Genomic DNA, 25532 nt, shown 5'->3' with positions numbered 1-25532 from the left:
CCTTTCATTTATGTCAGTATTTCACCTTCTGTGCTAGCAGTAGGGTATGAAAAAGATGTGTAGATTTGCTTCCAGTGCAGAAAAAAATAATGATGATTTAAAACAGTGCTTGTTGAAAGTTAGGGTAAGAAAAATGCATATTTGTGAAGGAGTATTGATTTTTTTTCTTTTGGCATTTATGGGTTATAAATTCACATTAGTGATACAGCCAATATACAAACCACAGTTGTAGCAACCAGAGAAGGAAACAGGATATGGCCCCTTTTGTAAGATGCTCATAATATTCCCAAGGAGGCAGGGGAAAACTCCATTCATCTGCAGTTTATTCAGAATGTTCTTTTCTTTCGCTTGTCATTTTGAAATGGATTTAACTGCTGGATTTAACTGGATTTAATGGATTTAACTGTTGCTAAAAAGTTACAGGAACAACAGCCTCATAGCTAGAAATCATCTGTTTCTTCACAAAACAAGTTCGCCCAGATCAGTCATGTGACCTCCCCAGCAGTGCCCAGCCCTCTGACCTGAGTCTTGTTGGAACAGCATCTCTTTGGGATTGAAAAAGAATTCATGTTCTAAGTCTTTCCTGCTATTTCTCTCAAGTTTGTTGCCTGCTGTAATGTCGAGTCCTTTTTCCTTTTAAACCACGTACTGCAAAGTCAACCTAAAAACCCAAATCCTTTCGACAGAGAATTCAATGTGCGGATTTGGGATAATATAAGCCACAAATGTCTGATCAGTATCTTACCACTACACAAGTTAAAAAAATTGATTAGGTGTGGTTTGAGTTTTCTCATTGGTAAAGCAAGGTTAGTTGTGTGAACATTTAAACTGTTTTTAGTATAATTCAAGCTGAACCTCAGAAGATTCTTAAATTTATGTTTGATTTTTTTGTGTATTAACAGAATCAAATCTAAGTCTGTTTTTTAAAATCTGAATTTAATACATATTCATCAGTTTACAAATATTTTGGGAATGATTAATTAATTTCCCTTAAAAAGCATTGATTAAAAACACATTTGTTTATGTAGTTACTATGTGCAGCTAATTACTTGTAATTCTTGTTCACCTGGTGTCCACACTCCACTGAGGCACCAAATATATCTGGATTTGCATCTGGCTCTCTTGGACAACCTATTTGATTCTCTGAGTATCAGACTGATGAGGACAAAAATACTTTCATCATAATGGCTTTGTAAGGATTAAATGAGGCACTGATGTAAAGTAGTCAAGGTAGCAAAGTGTTTGGTGGAATCTAGCATGTTCCCTTTTGTATCTACATAAGACCAGCGATGACGCAATAGGCAGAAACAGCAAGAGTCCAAACTGCTGCCTTGTGGTGTGTTCCCACATCATGGTGGAGAAATCTCACAAAGGTGAAGAAAGTAATACAAAGGGGTATGCACATTTCTTGCACTATGGTGTCAAAGGAAAAGTATATCTACTGTTCAAAACCTAGGATAAATTTGAGCTATTTATAATATATGCTGCACTCCAGAGTATTTTTTAAAAATTTTTAAATGTTTTTATTTATTTTTAAAGGAGAGAGAGAGACAGAGCATGAGCGGGGGAGGAACAGAGAGGGAGGGAGACACAGAATCCGAAGCAAGGCTCCAGGCTCTGAGCTGTCAGCACAGAGCCGGATGTGGGTCTCAAACCCATGAACCATGAGATCATGACCTGAGCCTAAGTCAGACGCTTAACAGACTGAGCCACCTAGGCACCCCTGCACTCCAGAGTATTTTAATCAAAGTTCTTGTGAATGACTTTGGATCAAAGAAATGAATCAAATAATCAACGGAAGTAGAGCCTCTATTTCCTTAGCACCGTATATTCGTGCTTAGAATATGGCACCTTTGAAAATTTATGTTAATTTTTTTTTTTAATTTTTATTTATTTTTGAAGGAGAGAGAGACGGAGCATGAGCAGGGGAGGAGCAGAGAGAGAGGGAGACATAGAATTTGAAGCAGGCTCCAGGCTCTAAGCTGTCAGCACAGAGCCCGATGCGGGGCTTGAACTCACGAACTGTGAGATCATGACCTGAGCCGAGGTCGGATGCTTAACCGACTGAGCTACCCAGGCGCCCCTATGTTAAATTTTTTTTTTAAGAGATACCAGGGCTCAAAGCCCAAGAAGTGCAAATGAACATGACTAAATATAAATCACTCTACTCTCATTGCCCTTCCTAGGGTCAGCCTCTGCTACATTCTTGGGTATCTTTCTATTGAGAGTAAATAGGCAGATAGATAGATAGATAGATAGATAGATAGATAGATAGATAGATGAATGGATATGGATATGGACACAGATATACATGTAGTTACAATCTTTTCACTCATTGGGATATAGCTTTAGGATACATTACTAGAAAAGGAATTGCATCAAAGGCCTTGTGCATTTATAATTTTTATATTGCCAAATTGCCCTCTGTAGAGAATATATATATATATCCTCTGTAGAGAATATATATATATATCCTCCCCATATATAAATATCACCAGTGCCTATATTCTTTTTGTTTGTTTGTTTTTAACTTAGGAAAAACTGGTATATAACATTATATTAGTTTCAGGTGTACAACATAGTAGTTTGATCTTTGCATATACTACAGAGTGATCACCACAGTAAGTCTCATAACCATCTGTCACCATACGGTTGACCCCCTTCACACTTTTTGCTCACTTCCCAGCCCCCTTCCCCTCTGATAACCAACAATCTGTTCTCTGTATCTATGAGTTTTGTTTGGTTTTTTAGATTCCACATATAAGTGAAATCATACAGTATTTGTCTTTCTTTCTCTGACTTATTTCACTTGTCATAATACCCTCAACAATACCTATATTCTTCAGCAGTACCATTTATTACTTTTTGGATCACAATTTGATAGGTAGAAATGATCTTTCAGTGCAGTTTCAGTGAAGTGTCTTTATTATGAGTGATATTATTACATTTTAGGAGCCATTTTTATTTTTTTCTGTGAATTGTCTTTTCATATCATTCACCTATGTTAGATTGGTCTCTTAGTCTTGTCATTAATATATTAAAAATGCATTAGGAAAATAAGACCTTTGTAATTTGAGTTGTGATTTTTTTTCCAGCTTTTTATTTATCTTTTGGCTTTTTTTTACGTGAATTTTCATATGCTGGCATTTTACATTTTTCTGTAATGTGGTCCCACTAAGATTATAAAAGCATAGAATTTGCCACATACTGAATCCCCATGTGTATTTTGCTGTGTTTAGAAAATTGCATTTTAAGATAGTTTACTTTTTCCTGGAATTATTATCTTTTATTCCAGAAGAAACATAATACTATTTCTAAAAGAGTTGGAGGAGACCAATATGGGTTATAGAAAGGGATTGTATTAAAGATTACATAATATCTAAGGCTAGATAGAGTAAGGCATCATAGCTTATTCAAAACCTTTGGAGGTCTTGCCTGGTGAATAGAAACAAATTATTTTAATCAGCACATTCATTGTATGCCTGTAAATGGATCCTTCTAAAAGCCTGAAACTCGTCCTTCTCTTATTTGGTTAAGACAACTTCATTTGGTGGGAATCTCTGTGAGCTTTAGGAATATCCCATTTGCATGGCCAATTACTTTTTAGCATTCCTGGGCATGTCTGTCATAGATGACAGGCGTATCTAGTCCAATAGCACAAAGTTACACTCCTAATATAGAGAAATGTTTTTTTTCAATTAGCTTGCTTACATGATTGATATATGTATGTGCATGTGTGTCCTTTAAAGGACAATAACGAGCCTTAGCAGAAAACTTCCAAAATATTTCTTATAAAACAGTAGAGCCCAACCTGATGAAGTTTCTCTACAATATTTGAAGAACTTCAGACAATCACGTGCTTATAATTGTAAATATTTAAATAGTGCCATTGGGAGAAATTTTGGTTTGTAAAAAGCTAGTGTAGAAATGTACTTGAAAACAATTTACATAACTGTAAAAAAAATTCTCAGTGATTAAAAATGGCTAAAGAAAGGCAAAGAGTGGGTTTCTTCCTAGCCCCTCTTAGAAGTCTCTGGTTTGTATTACTAAATGGCTACCTATAGCTTTACTCAACAGTTGTAACTTAAGGCCGCCAAGGCTGATTTCTTTGAGTGAAGGTTGCTGGATTGCTCTTTTTCCAATAAATGTAGAGTCTGATTTATTTCATGTTAAGCAGACAAAGATTCCCTTTGAAATATGTAGTCTGAGCGCCAAACACTAGACCCATTGTCTCTGAAACAATAAGCGCCACATTCAGGCCTTGGGAATGGTGAGCGATTTGCTTGTATTCCAGAACCAAAGAAGTTTTACACATCTAGAAAAGTGATGCACAGCTGAGTTTTCAATAATGCTAATACTGTGTGTATGAGTGCGGACATACACTGTGTGTATAGTGTTGTACCCTGGCTGGTATATGCCACTCATGGATCAGCCTTGCACTGACTTCTCATGATGCATTATTTATATATGTGTATGCTAATAGAAACCAATCACTTCAAATGGAAGTAGAAAGGATTTCTATTCATGCTCCATTTTGCAGATGAGTATATAGAATTAGATTATATTTGTTACATAAATTCCAGATGTAATGTGGCATTCAAAATTAGGGATTGCCTTGTGTCAGTTTCTGCAGATGCCAACCCTGAACTGAGTATTTATGTGCAAATGATTTATTAGGGAATTGCTCTCAGGAGCAACAGGTAAGGGAGTGGGAGAAACAGATCAGTGAAAAGAAGGAATCCAAGCAAGGGTACAATTCCTGGCACAGTTTTAGTCTCAGCTGGATTGTACAGGAGAGCTTTGGAGAGCAAATTAGCTCAGATTTTGTCCCAATTTGAAAGAGCTGGGCTTTGTGCTCGCTTCGGCAGCACATATACTAAAATTGGAACGATACAGAGAAGATTAGCATGGCCCCTGCGCAAGGATGACACGAAAGAGCTGGGCTTTCATAAGTCGTTCTTTGGCTCAGAGCCACCCAAACTAAGCTAAGGGGTACCTCATCTCTCAGATACTTCCAGCTTTTTGCACAGGCGTGCAAAGTGGTGTCTGTGGCTGAGGGCAATCTTCTGAAGATCATCACAAATGGGAGTCCATAGAAGCAAAAGCACAAAGAAGCTGGGGATGGGGGGTGTGTACAGAGAAATGGCTCAAGAGTTTCAAGGGGATCTGGATTCGATATCAACTGTTATTTGCTATAGGGATCACTTATTAGTTCTGATTAAATGATCCTAGTCATTAAATGAATAATTCATATAGTGATTCTAATACATTCCTTTTATTTTATTTATTTATTTTTTAATATGAAATTTATTGTCAAATTTGTTTCCATACAACACCCAGTGCTCATCCCAACAGGTACCCTCCTCAATGCCCATCATCCATCCTCCCCTCCCTCCCACCCCCCATTAAGCCTCAGGTTATTCTCAGTTTTTAAGAGTCTCTTATAGTTTGGCTCCCTCCCTCTCTAACTTTTTTTCCCTTCCCCTCCCCCATGGTCTTCTGTTAAGTTTCTCAGGATCCACGTAAGAGTGAAAACATATGGTATCTGTCTTTCTCTGTATGGCTTATTTCACTTAGCATCACACTCTCCAGTTCCATCCACCCTGCTACAAAGGGCCATATCTCATTCTTTCTCATTGCCAAGTAGTATTCCATTGTATATATAAACCACAACTTCTTTAGCCATTCATCAGTGGATGGACATGTAGGCTCTTTCCATAATTTGGCTATTGTTGAAAGTGCTGCTATAAACATTGGGGTACAAGTGCCCCTATGCATCAGCACTCCTGCTAATACATTCATTTTAAAAGAATTGTCAGTAGAATGATCCTTATCAGTTATTAGCTTAGCCAAGTGCTACAGTATAGGGAATCTTTCTCCTTACTATTTCTCAAGCACACCAGACGTACTTCTGTCTCACAGACTTTGTACTTGTTTCTTCTGCTTGGGTCTTACCCCATGGACTGATTTTTGGTAAAAGGTGAAAAAAATATGACTTTGTGATGGAGGCATTTGGCTGTTTCACCCTGATCCAGTCTTGCCACCATTGACTAGATGTCGTGTACCTCTTAATGTGATGTAATATGAAGTATATACAACATCCTCACAAAGTATTCTTTCCCCAAACTAAACAGAATTTGATCAAACCTTTCCCTAACTTCTGGTGTACGATATAAATATTATTGTTTTAGACAGTCAGTGTCCCTTAGGGCCATTGGGTTTGCCCAAGTTTTTACCACTTGTTTTGCTCATCTTCTCTTCTTGCATCTCAGCCATTTTACCAGGAATAATCTTCCTTCTAAGTATGTCTCTTAACACTGTGCTGACCAATTGGTAACCACCAGTCATATGGATATTGAGTACTTGAAATATAATTACTAGCCTGAATTGAGATTTGCTGTTAGTATAGAGTGTGTACCGGATTTCAAACACCAGGTACCAGAAAGGGTGAAATATCTCATTAATGGTTTTTATATTGATTACATATTGAAATAATTTTTAATATATTAGATTAAATAGACCAGTATTAAAATTAATTTTACCTTTTCATGCATTTAAAAATGTGGCTTTATGCCAGAGCATTTAAATTTACATATTGCTCATTATATTTCTATTGGGCAGCTTAGTTTTAGAATTTTCTTTAATGATGGTCTAATGGTGACAAATTCCTAATTTTTATTTTGTCTGAAATGTCTTTATACTTGCTCTCGAAACCTTTTTAAAAAATGTTTATTTATTTTTGAGAGAGAGAGAGAGGGAGGGAGAGGTAGGGGTAGAGAGAAGGAGACAGAGGATCCAAAGCTGGCTTGGTGCTGACAGCAGACAGTCTATAGTGGGGCTCAAAGTGGGACACAAACTCAAGAACCATGAGATCATGAGAACCATGAGATCGTGACCTAAGCCAAAGTTGGATGCTTAACTGACTGAGCCACCCAGGTGCCCCTGGATTTCTTATTATTTATCCTACTTGGAATTCACTGGATTTCCTGAAACTGTGTATTAGTTTCTTCAGTCAGTTCTGAGAAATTACTAGTCATTTTCTCTTAAGGTATTACCTCTTCCCCATTCTATTTCATCCCTCCTTCTGAAATTCCAAGTAGATGTATGTTAGAAATTTACTTTATCTTCTGTTTTTTTACCTACCTATTATGTTTTCCGTATTTTTTCCTCTGGAGGGTGCATACTGAATTAATTCTTTATAACTACCTAACATTTTGTTACTACTATTATTTGTGTCCAATCTTCTGGTTCAACTCTTCCATGGACTTTGCTAATTTCAATGATTTTATTATTATTTTTTGTTACTAGGAATATAATTTTGTTCTTTTTAAATCTGCTTATTTTTGTCTTAATCTCTTCAGGCTGCCATAATAAAAATACTATAGATTGGGTGGTTTAAATAACAAATATTCATTTCTCACAGTTCCAGAGGCTGGGAAGTCTAAGATCAAGGTGCTGGCAGATTGGTGTTTAGTGAGAGCCTGCTTCCTGGTTCAGAGATGTCTGTCTTCTCACTGTGTCCTCACATGGCAGAAGAGGTGAAGGAGTCCTTTGGGGTCTCTTTTTTAAGGGCACTAACCCATTCATGAAGGCTCCACACTCATGATCTAATTACCTCCCAAAGACTCCAACTTCTAATGTCATCACATTGGGGGCACGTTTCAACATACGAATTTTGAGGGGGCACAAGCATTCAGTCTATAGCATTTTTAATAGTCTCTTGTTTGTAATCATATTTTATTTTTTATTATTTTTATTATTTATTTATTTTTAAACTATTTTAAAACAGTTGATAATTTTCACATCTCACAATACAAATGAAAATTGCTTTTTTTTTTTTTTTTTTTGGTCTCACTACTCTTCTGCCAAAACTATTCTTTCTTTAATAGGAAGTGGGGGGGCAAGTCTTCCTTGTCATGCTGTTAGAAAACACCCAGAGTCACAGCACCATGATCTCCTAGTGAAGTAGAACGAGTAATATAAAATGGATATAAAGAAGCTCCCCTCTCTCCTTATTTGCCTGGTTGAGGCATTCCTGGCTGAGTGGGCACCATCACGGAATGGGTGGGAGGTCTCATCACTGGGGGCCCAAGTGTCATTGGCATGTGGCCTCCCATAGGTGGCCTCATTCCGGGAGCAGGTCACACTGGCATTGTCCCTGGCAGAGGAGGGCCTATCATCATGGGAAGGGCCTATATCATGGGAAGACCCAGCATACGGGGAGCTGGCATCATACCAGGGCAAGGAGGACCCAGGAAACTGGTGGGAGGTGGGATCATTGCCCCTGCAGGAGGAGAAGCAGAGAATGGAGTAGGAGGCATCTTGCCTTGTTGATATGCAGTGGTTGTTTTGTCGATCAGGCTCTGAGACTGCTTTCCCATCCATTTCTGATAGCATTTCACATTCTCTTTGTGCTTCCTACCTCTGTGGTGTGTCTTCCTCACAGATGGAGAGTCATGGGTGAGGTATGTGTCACTGGAGTCACAATAAAACTTTGGCATGTTGCTCTGCAGGCCACTGGCCATTCCCCAGCCCCTGAATCATATTTTAAACACTTCTTCCTTTTTCGTTTTAAATGTTTATTTATTTATTTTGAGAGAGAGAGAGAGAGACAGAGAGAAAGGGAGAGGAAGAATCCCAAGCAGTCTCCAACCTGACAGCACAGAGACCCAGATGGGGATCCATCTCACCAACCGTGAGATCATGACCTGAGCCGAAACCAAGAGTGGGTGTCTTAACCAACAGCCAACACTTATTTATTTCTTTAAATATCTTAATCCAATATACTTTTCCATATTCTGTGTCTAATAGTTGCAATATCTGAACTCTTTGAAAGTCTGCTTTTGCTCTCTACTATTACTATAGATTTTCTCTTCTGGTACCCTCTTTCCTTGTATATTTTGTGATTTCTTACTGTATGCTGTTCATATTCCTTGGATTTTTTTTGTGGGGGGGGGTGAATTCTTTGAGGCCTGTGTTGAAGGTTGGTTCATTCCAAAAGGATTTCTGTTTCCTTCTTCCAGGAGCCTAGGGGCATTAGTAATCCAGTGGGACAACTTTACAATTTCAGTTCCTCAAAATTTCAGACTCCTGTAGGGGTCCACTTGTGGAATGAGCTTTCCTTTTAGTTCATCAGAATATCATAAATGGCAGTCTTACGATTTCTTAAAAATAAAGTTCAAAAAATACTTTTCAACTTGCTCTACTTCATGGTGAGGAATTTATTTAGCTTTGGCATTCTCTGTCCTTTCTGTGATTTATTCTCGTGGAATTATTCCTAAATAGCATTTTCTTTTAACCAATGAAAGTTTCCTTGCAACTTCTTTTTTTTATTGGCTTTGAGTGCAACTCAAAAATTATATTTATAATAAGTTTTGTAGTTATTTTCTGTGTCAAATTGTTTTCTATACGTGCTGACAGCAGTGCCTGCATAGTTTGACTGTTGACTTCTGAAATCCTCTTTTGACTTCCTCAGCTATAGAATGTACTTTAGGACATTTCTATGAAGGGTGTACATTTGTGGCATTCCTGCTGAATCCTTGTATGAGAAGTTCTTTCTGTTGCTTGTGTTTGTGAAGGAGAAACTAAGTTTGGTATTTTGTTTCACTAGGATTTTTTCCCTCAACATTTTACAGAACACCTCCATTTTATAACAGAATTTAAATGTGTAATGGAGACTGGGGGAAACTTGAATTTCTTCCTTTCTAGGTAAGCTTTTCTTCCTCTTACATCTTATAGTACTTTTCTTTAGCTACATAATTAAAATAGTTTGCCTTTTTGTGTCTAGCAATGGTTTCTATTTCAATAACTGTTCCTGGAACATGATGAACCCTGTGTGTTTTGGTTTTTTTTTTTAAATAGATTCAGGCCTTTTTATTTTTTTTTAGCTGGAAAAATGTTCTTTGTTTTCTTCTTTCTTTTTTATTTTATTTTTTTTTATTTTTTTTATTTATTTTATTTATTTTTTTTAATTTTTTTTTCAACGTTTTTTATTTATTTTTGGGACAGAGAGAGACAGAGCATGAACGGGGGAGGGGCAGAGAGAGAGGGAGACACAGAATCGGAAACAGGCTCCAGGCTCCGAGCCATCAGCCCAGAGCCTGACGCGGGGCTCGAACTCACGGACCGCGAGATCGTGACCTGGCTGAAGTCGGACGCTTAACCGACTGCGCCACCCAGGCGCCCCATCTTTCTTTCTTTTTTAGTTTGTTCTTGGGTCCTCCTATTTCTTATTTCTTTCTTCAAGACACATCAATCTTAGGTTGGATTTTATTCCCTGTTCTTCTGTGTATGTCTGTTAAGTTCATGTGGTCAGCGTGTCATTGAAGGCCAATGTTTCGTTGATGGTTTTCTGTCAGGATGATCTAGCCAATTCCATGTTCTTAAAACTTACTATTTTTTCCTGTCATAATTAACATTTTTGTTCTCATTTCCTCTCTGTGTAGTGATACCTTCTCAAGTTTGTCTTCAATATATTGTTCCAGGTACATTAATGTCACTTCTGCTTTTGACCTCCTTCAATGGATTTCTAACTTTGTTATGATATATTGGACTTTCTTGTACTTTTTTCTAGCTTCTTCAGCATCTCTTTCCTCATTAAGCTGTATTCTTCATTAAAAGTTGCTATTTCTGTTTTACAAAAATCATATCTTCTGTGTCTTTGGGAACACTAGTTGCTAGAGTTTTTTTCTGGTTCTTTTAGAAATCATTTTATTATTTTTAACAGTATTTCTAAGTGTTTATTTATTTACTTAGAGAGAGGGAGAGAAAGAGCACACAAGTGGGAGAGAGACAGAGGGAGAGGGAGACGGAGAGGGAGAGGGAGAGAAAGAGACCCAACCAGGCTTCATGCAGTACGGAGCCTGATGTGGGGCTCAGTCCCATGGCCATGAGATCATGACCTGAGCCAAAATAGAAAGTTGGATGCTTAACCAACTGAGTCACCCAGGTGCCCCTTTTTAACAGTACTTCTATTCTGAGGTTTCATGCCTTATGGCTGGCTCCTTTCTTTGTTGCAGTATGTTTTCATTGATTCTATGTTGACTTGTTCATATACTTTTTAATATTTAGACCTATCCAAGCGTGACATGGTCTACAAATCAGGGTAGAACTTGTCAATATTTATAAGGTATTTAAAGAATTCAGATTCCTTTAGTACAAGTTTTTTCAAAATGTGGTCTACAGATTCCTAGATTTCTGGAAAGGTCCTTCTGGAAAGCCTCAATGAGCACGAGCCCACCTATCTGGGTTCTCCCACCCCTGAAAACAGAGCCACTTACACATCAAGTTTTTTTTTTTTTAATTTAACTTTATTTTTTATTTTTAAAAATTTACATCCAGATTAGTTAGTATATAGTGAAGCAATGATTTCCGGAGTAGATTCCTTAATGCCCCTTACCACATCAAGTTTTTATATTAGACACCATTTGAAGGAAGGGGCTAGCTGTGTAAGATATTTCTGAAAACTACTTTTTATATGTATGAATAACATCTTAGGCTAAGTTAGTCACTTTTGAAAGCTTTACTGTTTTAAGATATTAGGATACCAAAAAGTATGAAAGCTGAAGGAAAGAGGTCCCAAGAGAAAATAATGGATTAATAGCTGCCTGTTAGGCTTATGGGAGGAGTCAGTGACGTAACAAGAGGAAATGGATGTAAATTACTTTTACAGAAATTAGCCAGCTACCATGAAGAAGTGCTTCACTAAAATGAAATATGACTTGCAGGTGAATTCTGAGATCATGAGTAGGTCAGCTTAGGAGTTGATAAAGTGGCAGCTCCTTTTGTTTCCACTCCTTTGTGAGTGTCTAAAATATAACTGTTCCTCCACTGAATGCACAAGGATGTTGGTAATTTCTGCTAAGGGTACACAAGGGCACTGATTGGTTGTAGGGAGGGCAGATGACTTCAGAATGTCCACGGTAGGGACATCAGTGGGATTGAAGTCTCAAGATGGGAGATGAGACTTAAGGAACCTTCAGACCACTAAGAACAGAAGTTTTCATAGTAGTGTGCTTATTATGTGATGGCGATTGAATGGATTGAAAGTACAAGATTAAAATTTGAGGAAGGGTCTAGAATGAACATTAGTATAGAGTTTGGGAACATGGTAGAAGATGTAGATGGGAGTGTAGTTTTGGGAACTTGATCATTTCGTGCTTGGATCTTATAGTTAGCTTCTGTTGGGCTCAGCCAGAGTAAAAAGATGTATTGCATTTCCTCCCCCTTCTCTGTTTTCTTCTTCCTGTCACCTCATATTTTATTTTATAGATATAATAATCATAAACCTTTAAAATGTTTTTGTTTAAAAGCTTTCTCTTCCTATGCAAAGGACCGGTTTTTTTTTTTAAAAGGAATGAATAATTTGACATAAGACTTTTAGATGTCTATCTGTCTATCTATCTATCTATCTATCTATCTATCTATCTATCTATCTATTGGAACACTAACTGTAGAGTTTATGAATTCTAAGATATGTGGAGACTAAGAGGCCAGAAATGAGTTAGCTACCTTGAAGGGATGGTAGTTACTTACTCAAGATTGCCTTCGAGGCATGGAAAACTTTTTCCAAGAGTCTGCTGGTGTGTTGATGCATTCCAATGCTCCTAGCTTGAAGCAGTTGAGGCATGGGTTGAGGATGGGGAAGATCAGCAAAACACTTGGAAGTGTGGGCTTTCCTCTTTGAGAGAGTTGGCTTCTCTTCTGAATGAGTGCTGGGAATGCTATGAAGCCAGCCAGGCCCTCTGCCCCTCAGGCTGTGTCATTAGGAGGCAAGTGAGCCTGCCCCACCTTGAGAACCCTTCTTTCTCAGGAGAGAACACTGCCACTGTCTCCAAAGGTGGCCCAGGCTGCCCAGAAGTACCTGTTCAGCTGGAGTCATTTACACCCTTCAGCTAAACCTCACACAGTCCATGATGGCTTTTAGTAGCCTTTTCTGATATGGCACCACATAGAACGTGGTGCCTAAACTATGTCTGTGCAGCAAGATCTAGGAGGTTGTAGTTTAAGTAAGTATTCTGGTGATTTTGGTATAGACAGACCAGCATTCTTTCAAAAGATGTAGTTTATGGGATGAGCGCTGGGTGTTGTATGGAAACCAATTTGACAATAAATTTCATATTAAAAAAATTAAAAAGGCAAAGAGAGATTAAAAAAAAAAGATGTAGTTTAGAACCCCTGATTTAGTGCACAGACAACTGTGATATTGCATCTGCAGAGAGGACAGACCTAGGGGCTTATGAAGTAAATAGCCCTACCCAGTCTTGAAACATGAACTTCCCTGGGGCACCCCCATAGAATTTGTGTAGCATTAATAAGTCACTCTAATCCTTTATCCAGAATGTCCACATACATAGCAGTAATGACTTGGGACCACATTATCCCTTTTCTCTGTACCTCTGTGTAAGAGACTGTGGGTTGCCTTTTGAATATCTACTCTTCTTCCTTGCCAACAGATCTGGATTTTATTGATGTTAGTAATATACCCACCTGAAACACTACAAATTCCTGCCTTCCTTGATCATGGGGTAGCCTTTGACTTAATTCTACTCAATGAGATATAAGCAGAAATTGTCAGGTGAGGCTTAAGGAAAAGTTACTCATGCCCTTCTCTTTATTTCTGCCTGAAACATAGACATGATGGCTGGAGTGTTGGTAGCCATGTGGAAGGCAAGGATTAAAGTACAAAGCCAGAAGGAAACTGGGTACCTGGAGAGTGCTACTGTGAAGTTTTTGGGCTTCATAGAACTGCCAAAATAGCTTTAGTCTGCTTACCTCTGGACTTCAGTTATGTAGCAGACAAAGTAAACTTTAAATTTGATTAATCCACTGTTTTTGGTTTGCTATTAATAATCACTAAACTACAAGGTACCTGGTGGCTCAGTCAAGCATCTGACTTTGGTTCAGGTCATAATCTCACCATTTGTGAGTTCGAGCCCCACATCAGGCTCTGTGGTGACAGCTTGGAGACTGGAGCCTGTTTTGGATTCTGTGTCTCCCCCTCTTTCTGCCCTCCCCTGCTCTCTGTCTCTCTCTTAAAAATAAATAAACATTAAAAAATTAAAAAAAAATCACTAAATGAATTCCTAACTTTAACAGTTAAATAGTTAAAACCTCATAATATCTACATTATATCAGCATTTGCCTACTTTCTGGAGAAGCTTCAGGACATTCTAAAGCATCTCCAAGACATGCATGTAACCATTAACTTGTGCCACAAACCAAAGGGCCACCCCTTGTCAAACCAATAGAGATCACCAATTCCATGGCTTTTCAGCTCTAATTGCAGCTTCTAACTCTCCATACATAACCAGTGTGCTTCTCCACTCCTAAGCTTGAACGTCCAACCCTGATACCTTATGATGGGAAACCCCACATATACTGTGGGGAATACCAGAACCTGGGGCCCTGGCTAAGAGTGAAAATCATGGAACTCTGTATTCCACCTCAAGGATATCTCTCTATACTTCAAAGCTTATGGCTAGGTAAACCCAAGGAAACCTTGACTTTACTCCATGATGGAAGGGTAGGTTTCAGCACTTTTATGATTTTAGGCACCTTTCCTATCTAGCATGCTGCTATGAGCTTGTAAAACTTAGGCAGAGACAATAGCTCCTATCTCAGGTGTTTGGTTATTACTGTTCGTTGCTTCACCCTTTACTTTGGTCTCCATTTCTCTGATTTTCATCCTCTAGCTCCAGATACTGGCTTTTGGTCATCCCTTATGATGTTCCCTTCAGGCTCCCTTCCTCTGGTTTCCTGATCCCATTCTCCTGCTCATCTGTGTCTGGATGCTTGACTATAGTTCTGGGTAAGGGACATACTCATCTAGCTTTTGCGCTCGGCCTCTCTGCTGCTCAACCTCCTTATCAGAAATGGCACTTAGGCATCGAAACTTCTTAGGCATTGAAAACTTCCTTGTTTTCATAGGATTTTTTTGCCTACATGCTCCTCTTAGAGTCTTTCCTCAAACCCTTCTCACATAGGCATGGGTGGAGTAAATTACCTGATTTAAGATTTTAAGAAAGGAACGGGGCATGCATAACTCATCCCTTTATTTCCTTCCTTTTCTTAGAAGCAAACTTTCTGAAGGAAGCCCCACATACCGATTGGCTCTTCTATGCTGTACACTCTACAAGTACAGGCCCCAATGTGGAAAGGGCTGAGATTGTCTAGTTGGTCTGTGGTAAGGAGGCAAGCCTGCCTAATTCTGGGGGTACATATTATATCAGAAGGCCCACTTGGCAGATAGACTGAAAGCCATGTCCTTCCCTTATCAAAAATAAAGGAGATATTTTTGCCCTCCTCTGCTCACTTTTCTGTCTCTCAGTAGGTGCAGAATTCAGGCAGGAAAAGAGGAGTGCCATTAATTTGGGATCACTCAATTCTATGATATTTGAAATCAGCTTTTCTAATAGCCTAATGTACTCTGAAATCCTAATGCATTATGCAGATCGAGTGCAAATCCACATCTTCCTCTATACACTTCCTGAGCTTTTTCTAATGCAAAAGAATATGAGCCAAACACGAGACATAAATTGTGTACATATTTGTACTTTCTGGTACGCAGAGCTCACTTTGCTAAGGAACTGTTATGGTAGAGTGAAAAGGTCACATTATGGTGTAGTGGCATCATGGTATAGTGAAAAAGCATAGGAAAATCATCATAATCAGAGAAATCTAGGTGTAAATAATACTCTATCACTCAATTGTTGAGTTACCTTAGACATTTTACTTACGCTTTCCTTATTTCTTCTTAAAATGAGAATAATACCTAGCTCTTAAGATTATAGTGATAAGTAGTGTACTTGAAGGACTTGCCATGTAGAAGGAACTCAAAGTGTAAGTTTCTACTTCCTGTGTGGATCCAAAGAAATAGATCTCCTGTAAACTACATTGTTTGTGCTAAATTTGAATGCTTTCTAAATGATATTCCACCATGTCTAGTAAGAAATTTGGGATATTGTTTTACTCCCATTATCCTATGGAAATTTCTCCTTTGAATGCCTTTTTTAAAAATGTGGTTTACCAAGGTGAAGGAGTAAAAGGTACTCATCTGCCAAACAAATTAGCTAAATACTATTGTTGTCCTTTGTGCATGGCAAATCTTATGAGTAGACTTGGAAGATAGATTAAAACTAAAGTACAGGAAAGTACCTTTAAAATTAAGTTGGACTTCACTGTGTTTCTTTTTATGTCAATAGTTTACAAACTTTTAAAGTTTGCAATGTCATTTTTCCCCATCTTGGTTGTATTTTAGGGTATCTATCTGTTGAAAAGGCGCATATGCCCTATCAGTTTGTACAGTCCTTGCATACAATTTGCAGCCCCCACAGTTTCAGATCCCTCAGATTGGGAAATACTGCCTTTTGGGAGACGTTTTAAGGTTGAAAGGGTCTTATTTAGATCAGGTAACTCAAATCTTTCCCTTGGCTTTATGTTGATTTATTTTTTCAGGACACTGTGCTTCCCTAAACTCCAGATGAATCTTCAACATTAGGATGATGGGCACCAGATTCAGCACGCTGAAGGTTCAGCATTCAGTTGGAGTCAGATAGAAGGGCGCTTTCATATCCTCCTACTTTATCTGTAATCTTCAATGGCACGCAACATCTCCCAGGTGTATCAAATAGTTAATGGGCTCAGAGTTAGCTATTTCTTCAGTAAAAAGGTAAGTAGAAGATTATATATTCTCAGGTCAAAGTGATGACTAACAATACCTTCTCTGTGTGTGGCGGGGGGTGAGGGAGAGAGAGACATAGGGGAACTTATTGCTTTGTCTAATTTGGCTCAGTGGGACTGATGATATGTAAAAGTGTTCTTCCTCTTATTATAACACAAATGTTGGGACCCATCTGAGAAATTCATTCATGTAAAAATCAAAATAAAATACAGGTCTAACTTGGGGCGCCTGGGTGGCTCAGTCGGTCAAGCGTCCGACTTCGGCTCAGGTCACGATCTCGCGGTCCGTGAGTTCGAGCCCCGCGTCAGGCTCTGGGCAGATGGCTCAGAGCCTGGAGTCTGTTTCCGATTCTGTGTCTCCCTCTCTCTCTGCCCCTCCCCCGTTCATGCTCTGTCTCTCTCTGTCTCAAAAATAAATAAACGTTAAAAAAAAAAATACAGGTCTAACTCAAAAACATTAAAAAAAAGATGTTGGTTTTTACTGCTGCTTTATCATGGATAAGGAAGATAGGGTTTCAATGCACACCTTAGAACAAAACTTCTTAAAAATCCTCCTCAAGAATGTTTCTTCCCTAAAGTTTCACTCCATATGGTGGTTTTTACATCTCTCCCTTTCTCTTTTTCACCCTTTCCCTGAAACTCTTCCATCTCCTTTTTCATCCCTTATAGAATTCTACCAGCATATATTATTCAGGCACCCGTCAAGAAAAGGGCCACCTGAAGGCAGTGAGCTGAATGAAAACCCAATCCTGATCATTCTTGTCCCCCAGGCATGCCACTGGGAGCCTCTGTTCATCTTACAATTATATCATGGAATAGCACAGTGCAATGGAACAAGCACTATATTAGGACTCAGAAGACTTCTGCCACCAGCAAGTGGTGTGGCTTCAATAAACTTTTTTAATGCTGAACCCCATCTTTCTCATTACAAAATGGAACTAGTAATATTTACCTTACCAACCTCCAAGGGCTGTATGAAGGTCAAATTTAGTGGTGCATTCAAAGAAAGTATTTTAAGAATTAGAAACTACTTTGATGTTGCTATGAGTTCAAGAATGAGAACATGGTAACTGGAGGGGGACTCGGAGTTATCTAGTCTTACCCTTCACTTTAACAACAGGGAAGTTAAAACCCAGAAAGTGTCATGACTCACTCAAGCCCGTAAAGTCAGGTAGAAGCAAAATCAGGTTACAGACAATATTCCCAATGTTAGAGACTGGAGTTAGAATGAGTTTTCAATTGTTCAGTAATGAATTAACCACAGATTGATCCACTGGTTGTCAGTGCTGGATGTGATGCCAGTAGATCAAGGATGTGAAGGAAGAATAGAGTCAGAGACATTGCTGATCGTGGACAACAAGGGAGAACAACATAAAGTCGGGTGTAGGAAAGGGTGATGAGTTGTCACAAGAGGGTGGCTAGGAACTTGAAAAAGTCTGTAGAATCTGTTATTCTATCTATTCTAAAATGCTACACAAAGATATGTTTTGTTTGGAGTACCTATTTATTTTGAATGATTAATGATAGATTATCCACTCAAATTGAGCAGGTCTTAATTATGGCTATATAACAGCTGTGGATATGTGTCAGAAATTCATTTACTGGAATGAGAAAATTTCCCTTCCCCATGAGTCATGAGAATCTTCTTTCCACTGGAGTTTTATTTTGTTGAAGCCAGGGATTAAGCAATTGGTAAGTTATTTGGTTCATGATGTCCAGGATCTCATAATCTGTCTACACGTGTTGCTTATCTTTTAGACTTGGGTTCTCTACCACTCGTGTGAATAAACCTCAGATGAGGCAGATGGCCAGAACATTCTCTTCCTTGTAACTGGCAATATCATGAGAGGTCCAATGATGAGATAGTTTTTGGGTAGGGAGCTGGCACTCTCTAGGCATCAGATCGATATGTGTTAGGAATGAAGTTAGTGCGTTTACTCTTCTTTTATTTTTGTTTTTGTTTTTTCCACTTAAGTGTCACATGGTGTGTGTTCTTAAAGATTATTCTATTATCAAGTGTTACCATTTTTCTTAAGCAATTTCTTCAAGGGAAGTTTCATTACCTCTTTCTTTGAAATGATACTCTCCATCTGTTTTTCGTTGGCAACACAAGGAACAATTTCCAGTACCCAATTAAAGTTATGCAGGCTGACTTTCATTAATATGTCACCAAGCATTTCTAACTGTTGTGCATTATTTTCTTAGAGAATACAAAACCAAGGGCCCTTGATACTCAGTTTCTGAACTTTGTCTAGAGTTTACATATATTCTTAGGCCCTTCTTTAGAGGTACTAATGCTTTTTCTTGTTATGGAGAGAGCAGTGTTTAACGTGAGAGACAGTTCCTTGGAGAACTCTATGTTTAATAGGTGATTTAATAAGCTCATTTAGGTTCTTACCATGAATGTAAGTAGATGGCTGTGGTGAAAGTGTGTAACTTTAATACACATTCATGGGTTAGACTATCTTCTTATAAAATTTTGACATTCTCATGTCCTAGAGCACATTTCATTCATCACATCCCAAACTCTTGAACCTATTCTCAGGATGGACTTTTGTACAATATGAATATCTCTCATTGCTAGATTTGCAACTCAACACAGTTGATCTCATTGGAAGCAAAACAGACTCTGAAAGGGACTTTTTCAATTATAACATGGTTGGATTTTTTCCGGAAAAAAAAACAAACAAACCATCCCTGGAGAATGAAAAGGGGGACGGATCTTGAGAATGAAAAGAAGTGAAGTATTCTGCTCTTGGGAAGTAGGGGTTTTGTGGGGAGACAGAAGGGAGGAGGTGCGGGTGGAGGGAGGGAGGAAGAGAGGGAGCAGAGAGGAAGGAAGAAAGAGAAAGAGGGAGAGAGAATATGATAACTCTTAGCAGATGCTGAGGTCTGAAATCCTGGATCCAGTCATCCCAATCCTGACTGTGTCTTGGGGAAGATGGCTGCTTGTGCATATGGATAAGGCTGAAATAACTGAGAAGCAAAATCGAATTTGGACGATCTGTTGAAATGTCCAGAAGCCCATGGGCCCAAGTGACATGAATCCAGTCAGTATAGCATGGGGGCTGTGTTTACCATCCCCCCTTTTTTTTTGGCCTTGGGGTTTTATTTTAATAAAACCAATGATTGATCAAGTGGTAATTTATTTGGTTCATGAAGACCAGATTCTCACAGCCTCCCTACATGTGTTGCTTATCTTTCAGTCTTTTGTCCTCTACAGGCTGGTTGAATAAACTTCAGGTAAGTTCCATTCCCATTGGTAGAAAAGCCTGAACTGAAGGAACTCTCCCTGGTAGTGGACAGTTGTCATAGAGCTGATGGGTTGAAAGATTTTTGGTGGAGGTGTGTACCATTTTGCCATAAATCTGTCAGGAAACAAGCTGGATCATGCATAAGTGATAGAACTATCTGGGTTTCAACAGGGACACCATGTGACAATGTCAGGCCCAGTAGTGGTAGAGAAGAGAGTTACCTGGTAGGTGAAATTTTCTCTCTAAAAGGGACTTATAACCAGGAATGAGGCCTTGAAATGAGGAGTCAGTTCCTGGTGTTGGTGGGCTTATCTTGGATGAGGCAGTGGTGTGTGGAGAGAGATGAAGTATTCAAAAATGTGACTTTGTGTTCTGTCCTCAGCTGTTAAAGCAGGGAAATATCTATTGCACAATACTGATTCTATGGGATTTTCCTTAACACAAATCTATCTGGGACATACTTTGATAGGTATAAACAATATTTAACAATTCTAGGGTCTTAGTATTTATATTGTGTTTGTCTAATTAGAATCTTATTTAACTGCACATATTCCCAAACTAATATAGAGTTTTTAAAAAGCCATAAAATTATACATCAAAAAACATAAATTATGAATGTTAGACGAGAGAGGAAATAGGAGTCTTATGATCTTTTAACTCATATGACTTACCTTGCAACTCCCTAAGAAGAGCACTGTATGGCAAGACCATGACTTTGAAATTATGCTGATCAAGATTTGAATTATTTTTTAGTATGAACTTGAGCATCGATTTCCTTATGAATAAAGTCTACTTTGTTATAAGTCTTTTAAATAAAATTCTAGGTACCTGGTAGTTGCCTAGTTGGTAACTATTATGAATATGCATCATTTTTGTTCATGAATTATACTTTTATGTATATACATTCAGGTTCTTACATAATTAAAAAAAGATTCTTACATTTTTCGCCATCTTTTTTCCATCTTTTTCAGAAATTGTATGCATCGTATTTGTAAGCCTTGGCAATTTACCTTATCAGTAACAAACACCTCCTTGTTCAAGGGTGTAGGATTATAAATCTGTAAGTTAAGCATTGTTATATAGATACCATTTTACATTAATTTATAACCTGAATCTATGATTCTTTTTCTACTTGGGCATAAGGTCTCAATATTGGATTCAGAGTTATCTAAAACCTATGAAAAATTACTGGAGAGGGAAGTGAAATAGAATTTTATTTTATTATTTTAGAGAGAGAGAGAGAGAGAAAGTGGGGGAGGGACAAGGGGGAGAGAGAACCTTAAGCAGGCTCCATGCTCAGCTCGGAACCTGGTGCAAGGCTAGATCCCACAACACTGGGTTCATGACCTGAGCTGAAACCATGAGTTAGACACTTAACTGACGGAGCCACCCAGATGCCCTTCAGTGAGGTAGAATTTTAATGGACAAAGGAAATGAAAAAAATTATTAAGAAAGATAATGAAGTTAAATAATTGTGGGGAAAAAATCTCTGTTGGAAATGAAAGAAACAAGTAGATACCATTTCCCATTTAATGAAGTAGCAAAGTAAAGAAGAAAATGGTCAACCAGAACTTGAAGTTTTTTGTTTTTTTTTTAAGTTTACTTATTTTTGAGGGGGGAAGGGGGGAAGGGGTAGAGAGAGAGGGAGAGAGAGAGAATCCCAAGCAGGCTCTGTGCTGTCAGCGCAGAGCCCGAAGTGGGGCTTGAACACACAAACCGTGAGATCATGACCTGAGCGGAAATCAAGAGTTGGATGCTTAACCAACTGAGCCACCCAGGCACCCTGAATTTGGAAGTTTTTATTTTATTTATTTATTTATTTATTTATTTATTTATTTATTTATTTTTAACGTTTATTTATTTTTGAGACAGAGAGAGACAGAGCATGAACAGGGGAGGGGCAGAGAGAGAGGGAGACACAGAATCCGAAATAGGCTCCAAGCTGTCAGCACAGAGCCCGACGTGGGGCTCGAACTCATGAACTGTGAGATCATGACCTGAGCTGAAGTCGGACGCTTAACTGACCGAGCCACCCAGGCACCCCAATTTGGAAGTTTTTAAATGACAACATCAAACATTTGAAGAGGGAGTAATGAAAATGATAATTTTTTTTGTTTTTGTTTTTAGTGATAGTACCTTTTGCAGTAGAAAAAGTGAAATTGAAAAACTAATTTGATTATATTTATCTATTAAGACTCAAAATTATTTCATCGCATTGACTCACTATCTAACCCCTTCTGAGAATTTAGAATGTTATGAGTCAGGAAAAGGCTGAATATTCTCCTTACAATATTGGAAACAGCTTAAATGTGTAAATCTTGGGGATAGTTCAACAAATTTTATGGTGAAGAAATAATTCAACAAATATTATGAAGCCAGCAGAAGAAAAATGAAGACCAGGAGGCACCTGACAAATTGCTAATGATAAACTTTCAGGGAGAAAGGAAAAATGTAAAGAATGAATGTATGCTGTGGTAACAAGTGGAGAGATCTGCAATGTCCCTTTTCTGTTCAGGTGGAGGTCTGGCTTACTTCTCCCGGCTTTACATCCTCAGGTCTCATGGGTGACGGCCTCCCTTGAGTCCTTATTCCCCATTCCTAGTGTCCACTTGCTGCTTACGGAAAATACTGTTTGCCCTCCCTCCCATCCCTTTGGACCACACTTCATCCCGCATTAGGCTGAATTCTTTAGAGGGGAACTTCACCTAGTGCCTCAGTGGAGTAAGGGAGTTCTCAGCCCTTTTATATTTACCATTTACTGCCCACAGGGCCCCAGCACAGGTCCTTAGTGGAAAGGGATGGTGCTGAGACAAATCTGAACAGAGTACACAAAACTGAACTGGAGAGGACATCTGACTTCTTGGCCGAAGGATGTATGCTCCTTGTTCCCTTTTCTTATGTTGTTGTTTTTTCTTAATTTCAGAGAGAAAGAGAGTGCAAGAATGAGAGAGCATGAGTTGAGGAGAGGCGCAGTGAGGGAACAGAGAGAGAGAGAGAGAGAGAGAGAGGAGAGGGAGGGAGAATCCCAAGCAGGTTCCACACTCAGCATGGAGCTTGATCCCATGACCCTGGGATCATGACCCGAGCTGAAATCAAGAGTCAGACACTCAACCGACTGAGCCACCCAGGTGCCTCTTTTATGTTTTTTTATTTTTTATTTTTTATTTTTTTATTTTTAAACAAAGGAGCTTCTCACTTTTTAAGAGTACATAGCCCTGGATGGGCCACTGGATGCCCAAACCCACCTCAATTTAGAACGAGCACATTCTAAATGTTGTTATACTGACACCACTTGCACTCCCTCATCTCTCACACAAACTTCTGGGAGGTATTTGTACGGCATATGGTGAGCTTTGAGCGGACTATATAATTATGTAAAATCCTGACACTTTTTTTTCTGAATTACTTTGGTATTTACAGGATGGTTTTCACTGGATGGATACATTTATTTTTGTTTCTTATACAATATAGTTCTAGTTCTGCTACTGAATAGTTGTATAAACTTGGGAAACTTTCACTCTGAATTCCAAATTTGTGAAAAGGGCAGGTAGATATTGATGTTATTAAGACTCTCATTAGAAAACTCTGGGTGTCTTGGTTAAAGTTCAGAGTGAGTTTCCTATGGGCCTTTAATTTTCTGCTCACTCAGCTTGATTTCCTACTTTTCTCTCTTGGGTTTGTATAGTCCTCAGATTTTTTCTTTTTTTTTTTTTGGTGTAAACTTCAGTATTTTCAGATCCTATTTTCTTTTTTTGTGTGCTGAAAGGAGGCAATTATGTCTTTATGGCTTTGAGTTTTACTGTTGTGAGAAGACAGACAGGGTATAACTCAAGTAACAGTCTAGGAAGTTAAAAAATCTTCATAGTTATGTTCCTGAGCTGTATTTCCCAAGTTCCTTTTCAGCATGATAGCTGGAAATGTCTCTTAGATGGTGCTAAAAGTTGCTTTTATATAACTGAGCTTCCGAGTAAGCTACTTAGAGTAAGTTACCAGGTCTGGTAGAATTTTCAATTCATATTTTAGTCTTCTTTAATTTATTATTTTCATTTATTGTCTACACCTCTATGTCCATGAGTCAATCCATCTGTTTGTTGTTTTGCTAGATTCCCTTTTTAGCTTTATTGAGGAATAAATAACAAATCAAATTGTAATATATTTAAAGTATACAATGTGATGATTTGATGATTTGATATAGGTATATACTGTGAAAGGATTAACATCACCTCAGTATTACCTTTTTTGTGTGTGTGTGAAACATTTAAGTTCTACTCTCTTTGTAAGTTTCAGTTAAATAATATAGTCAATAGATGCTGGAGAGGATGTGGAGAAACAGGAACCCTCTTGCACTGTTGGTGGGAATGCAAATTGGTGCAGCCGCTCTGGAAAGCAGTGTGGAGGTTCCTCAGAAAATTAAAAATAGATCTACCCTATGACCCAGCAATAGCACTGCTAGGAATTTATCCAAGGGATACAGGAGTACTGATGCATAGGGGCACCTGTACCCCAATGTTTATAGCGGCACTCTCAACAATAGCCAAATTATGGAAAGAGCCTAAATGTCCATCAACTGATGAATGGATAAAGAAATTGTGGTTTATATACACAATGGAATACTACGTGGCAATGAGAAAAAATGAAATATGGCCTTTTGTAGCAACATGGATGGAACTGGAGAGTGTGATGCTAAGTGAAATGAGCCATACAGAGAAAGACAGATACCATATGGTTTCACTCTTATGTGGATCCTGAGAAACATAACAGAAACCCATGGGGGAGGGGAAGGAAGGAAAGAAAAAAAAAAAAAAGAGGTTAGAGTGGGAGAGAGCCAAAGCATAAGAGACTGTTAAAAACTGAGAACAAACTGAGGGTTGATGGGGGGTGGGAGGGAGGGCAGGGTGGGAGGGAGGGCAGGGTGGGTGATGGGTATTGAGGAGGGCACCTTTTGGGATGAGCACTGGGTGTTGTATGGAAACCAATTTGACAGTAAATTTCATATATTAAAAAAAAAAATAATATAGTCATATAATATAGTTATATAATACAGTATTATCAATTATAGTCACCATGTCATATTTAGACCCTCAGACCTGATTGATCCTGTAACTAGGAGTTTGTATTCTTTTTTTAAAGTTTATTTTTATTTATTTTGAGAGAGAGCAAGTAGGGGAGGGACAGAGAGAGAGGGAGAGAATTCCAAGCAGGCTCCAGACTGTCAGCTCAGAGCCTGATGCAGGGTTCGAACTCAGAAACCATGATGAGATCATGACCTGAGCCCAAATCAAGAGTCGGTTGTTTAACCGACAAGCCACCCAGATGCCTCTAAAAGTTTGTATTCTTTTATCAGCCTCTTCCTATTACCCCCACCATTTTACTCTGTTTCTTTTCTTTTCTTTCTTTTCTTTTTAGATATAGTGATACCATACAGTATTTGTCTTTCTCTTGTCTGGCTTATTTTACTTAGCATCATGCTTTCCAGGTTCATCTATGTTGCGGCAAATGGCAACATTTCCTTCTTTTTTAAGGCTGAATAATATTCCATTACAGCGTGCTCTGTCTCTGTCTCTGTCTCTGTCTCTCTCTCTCTCTCTCTCTCACACA

At 38.5% G+C, this 25532-nt stretch overlaps 1 protein-coding gene, 1 non-coding gene and 1 pseudogene across 29 annotated transcripts in view; 2 read left to right on the top strand and 1 right to left on the bottom strand.

Moving 5' to 3' along the window:
- The window catches only part of LPAR1 (lysophosphatidic acid receptor 1), a 360038-nt gene that overhangs the window by 20723 nt on the left and 313783 nt on the right, over positions 1-25532 (top strand). For 25 of the 28 annotated variants that reach the window (XM_042964124.1, XM_042964122.1, XM_042964120.1 and 22 more), the window contains one exon: positions 16456-16669. The exons of 2 other annotated variants lie outside the window; for them this stretch is intronic. The gene's annotated coding sequence lies outside the window, so the exon portion shown is untranslated. Of the gene's footprint in view, positions 1-14789; positions 14810-16455; positions 16670-25532 lie in introns of those variants that run through there. One more of the 28 variants, XM_042964100.1, reaches the window with a different exon arrangement.
- Positions 4853-4961, top strand: LOC122233371. Its single transcript, XR_006210920.1, has one exon. It is a non-coding gene; the product is annotated as a U6 spliceosomal RNA (small nuclear RNA).
- Positions 8013-8501, bottom strand: LOC102957002 (annotated as a pseudogene).

The sequence above is a fragment of the Panthera tigris genome, chromosome D4, assembly GCF_018350195.1.
Source record: "Panthera tigris isolate Pti1 chromosome D4, P.tigris_Pti1_mat1.1, whole genome shotgun sequence".
Taxonomy (NCBI): domain Eukaryota; kingdom Metazoa; phylum Chordata; class Mammalia; order Carnivora; family Felidae; genus Panthera; species Panthera tigris.
The sequence above is the reverse complement of the archived record's forward strand: the minus strand, read 5'-3'. Positions and strand labels throughout refer to the sequence as shown.